General features: G+C 42.6%; 1 pseudogene; it reads right to left on the bottom strand.

Moving 5' to 3' along the window:
- Positions 1–1,815: 1,815 nt before the first annotated feature.
- Positions 1,816–2,453, bottom strand: LOC126754612 (uncharacterized; annotated as a pseudogene).
- Positions 2,454–3,880: the final 1,427 nt, after the last annotated feature.

Below are 3,880 nucleotides of genomic sequence, written 5' to 3'. Positions count from 1 at the left end.
CTTTGCAAATTGCGCCGCTGTTTCAAAGAATAGGAAAGTGTTGCGGGAACCAGACTACCCAGAAATGGAGGATCAATTATATAAATGGTTCCAATGTCAACGAGAAAGACATATAACTGTCACAACAAATATTTTAAAAGAAAAGGCTGCTCAAATTCACGCCCAATGTTATGAAAACAAAACATTTTCTGCCAGCAAAGGGTGGCTTTATAGGTTTAAAAATAGACGTGGACTTCGTCAATTAAAAGTGGTCGGGGAGAAACTGTCTAATGACTCATCTGCCGTGCAACCCTTTCTACAGAAGTTTTCTGAAAAAATTAATGAGCTGAAAATTTTGCCGCCTCAAATATATAATGCGGAATTCTGGAAATTACTTCCTGATGAAACATGGGTGTCTGCTGTAGAAAGAAGTGCTCCAGGGAAAAAAACCTCTAAAGAGAGAGTAACATTTCTTGCTTATGCAAACGGTGATGGCACACATAAACTTAAAATGGTGGACATTGGAAAAGCGAAAAATCCCAGAGCTTTTAAGAACTGTAGCGATCTTCTAGTTGAATATTACTCAGCAAAAAATGCCTGGATGACTTCAACTATTTTGATAAAATGGTTACACTAGTCGTTTGTCAAACAAATAAAGGATTTTCAAGCGGAAAACAACTTAGATGGAAAAGCTATTTTACTAGTTGATAATGCTTCTTGTCACGCATCGGTTGCGCAGCTTACGAGTGATGATGGTAAAATTATAACCATATTTCTTCCACCTAACTGCACAGCTCTTATCCAACCAATGGACCAAAACGCAATACGTTTAACCAAATTGTATTATCGCAAAAGCCTCTTGGTGTATATCCCGTCTTTGGAAGAAAATGATGTTTCCAAAGTCATCAAAAATCTCACAATAAAGGATGCTGTTTTTTTGCTTGTGAATTCTTGGGACAAGGTGTCGTCTGATACAGTAGCAAAATGTTGGCAAAAAATTCTTCCCTATTCAGGGAATAACGATATAGTTAATACTGAAAACAATTCCGATGCTGACGAGGATCCAGATGATAGCGTTTTTCTGTGTGTTCTGAAAGAAAAATGGACGTCACAGCGTGAAGATGCACAAGAGCTAACGGAAATCGGAGCTTTGTTGCAGAAAATGGATAATAACAATCATCAACTGCCATAATCTGAAATTAGTGAATGGCTTATTGGAGATAACGACCATTTAAACCTCCATAGTGACGACGATTCCTCCGTTGAAGAAGTCGAAAACAATGAGCCAAAAGCTAAACATGACGCTATTAAAAGCTTCAGCACCGGTATACAATGGTCAGAGGAAAATAACGTTGAATCGGACAGTTTGTGTATTCTTAGAACGCTACGGCAACGAGCAATGGAGGCTAAGCGAAAAAGCATTCGCCAAACAAAATTAACCGATTTTTTCAATTAAATTTAGAATTAATATCACACCGCTTAATACATACAAATTTCTATAGTTTATTTTCAATGGATTGTTTTAAGTTTTTTTGTTTTTTTTTTGAACATGTGTATTATTTGTTATAATAAACAAACAGAAATTTATAAATATTTTTTCTTAATACATAGTTCTGATATGTCTTTGGTAATCCGGATTCCCTTATATTCCGGATAGGGGCCGGTTTTAATTGATCCGGATTAGCGGGCCTCTACTGTAGAATGTAGAACGTCATCGTGTTTTGGTGCATGTGCGTGTGTGTGTGTTAATGTGATTCGGTGTGGTGAAATGATGTAAATCTTATGTGACGTCGCTACTCATTTAGCCATCCCGCCCCCCCCCCCCTCGGCGAGTATTTAGCCTAAAAGCCGCTTAAGCGGCTGTAGCGTAGCTACAACGCTGCTGAGGCCTGTTGACCGCCGGGATTGCGGCCTAAGCTGATGGCGCCGTGTTGATGTTGTCCGGTTTTGGCGCCAGGGACGAGATTCTGCTGGAGAGGGTCCACGCCGGCGGTAAGCCGTCACAGGAGTTCTTTGAGAACGCCTGTCGTTACCGCTGGTGCGAGGAGCCGGTGGTCGCCCGGAGTCGCGTCTGGTAGTGCGGTGCAACAGCGTATGATGAGCCTGCACACAGATTTGGCAACGATTATGTGGTGAGCACTCCTGAGTTGCGTGGGAAGTTGCCAGACAATTCAGGCAATACCCGTGCGCCTGTGCCACCTGCTGGCGTTGCATCGGCGGCATGCCTTTGAAGATACCGCAGTGCGATAGCCGATTTGGGCGGCGGCATAGTGAACAGCGAATTCGTTGCAGATCCGCTGGTAATGCTGTCGTGCTTTGAAGCGGAGCCGTTGTCGCGGTGGAGCCTATCGTTGTTCGAGGCGCTGCCGGTGCAGTGTTGGTCCGGGGTGCTGCTATTGGGGCAGCTTCAGAGCGAGGGCGGAAACTGCCGAACGCATGGTTGGCGTTGACGATGATGCCATATCCACGTACATATTACTCTGTGAGAGAAATGATGATATTAGTAGTATATTGTGAAATTTACAATAATATGGACTTTTGTGGCATGAATAGGATGCCATTTTTTTATCAGACATTTATGTTAAGTTTTTTGTGTCATTTATGTTATTCGAGGTTTCGATTTGGTAAGCGGTTTATATGTTTTATCGATTTATTGATTTATTAACATTGCGGTTTCTGTTTTACGTTTCTTTATCTTCGGCCGTTGGTAGAAAGCATAATTTGACGAGCGGTCTGGTTAGCGTTCCGGTTTGAGTGCGGAGATCAACTACTCGAACATGACCGTCGGAACCGTAATGAAGTTGTTTTATGCGGCCGAGTCGCCATTCCGTAGGTGGGAGACAATCATCTTGTATAAGGACGCAGTCTCCAAGCTTTGGTGCCTTTTCTTGAGTTTTCCACCGGTATCTCTTGTGAAGGTCCTTTATGTAGTCTTCCTTCCATCGGAGGCTGAAATCATGATGGAGAATTTTAATTCGTTCCCATCTGTTTAATAAGGATAGCGACTCCACGCCTGGTTCAGGTATGGCCAGAATGGGTGCTCCTTTGAAAAAATGCCCTTGGGTTAAAGCTGTGAAGTCGGAGGGATCTTGCGAGAGTGGTGAGATAGGTCTGGAGTTTAGTACGGCTTCGATACGAGTGAGTAATGCAGTAAACTCCTCATAATTGAATTTATGGTTACCAGCCGTTTTCTTTAAATTGAACTTAATGCTCTTTACTGCTGATTCCCAGAGTCCGCCCATGTGAGGAGAACATGGGGGTATGAATTGCCAATCGATCCCTTGGGGTGCATATTTTTTGACAATTTCGGGGGATACTTCATTCATGAATTGTAAAAACTCCTTTTCCGTGGCTCTTTGAGCTCCGACAAAGTTTTTTCCATTGTCGCTCATAATTTTTAAAGGAAATCCTCGTCGTCCGACAAAGCGGGTCAGATCCGAACATAGCTCGAGGTGTACTGCCTTTGTTGTAAAACATACAAAGACAGCCAAATACACTTTTCTAAATGAGGAAGACCTTAGCATCGAGGCCTTTATCTGGAAAGGTCCAGCAAAATCAACCCCAGTGATGGTAAAGGGTAGAGCATAGTTGCAGCGTTCAGGTGGTAGGGCTGCCATGATCTGCGTACGCATCTTGTGCTTGTATATAGCACACTGTTTACACATGAAAATGGTTCTTTTAATTTGTGGCTTTAGTCGCGGTATATAGAACTCTTGTCGGACCATTTGTTGCATCAAGCGATGCTCACCATGCAGTGTAAGCTGGTGGAGATATATTAGAAATAAGTAGGTAAAACGGGATTTCTCTGGAATAATGATGGGATGTCGTTCATTGTAACTAAGCTAAGGCACGAGAAGTGAGCTTCCCTTTTCGAGAGGTCGCTTTTCAAGCAACTTTGATT

The sequence above is a fragment of the Bactrocera neohumeralis genome, chromosome 4 (genome assembly GCF_024586455.1).
Source record: "Bactrocera neohumeralis isolate Rockhampton chromosome 4, APGP_CSIRO_Bneo_wtdbg2-racon-allhic-juicebox.fasta_v2, whole genome shotgun sequence".
Lineage (NCBI taxonomy): Eukaryota > Metazoa > Arthropoda > Insecta > Diptera > Tephritidae > Bactrocera > Bactrocera neohumeralis.
This window is presented reverse-complemented; position numbering and strand designations above follow the sequence as displayed.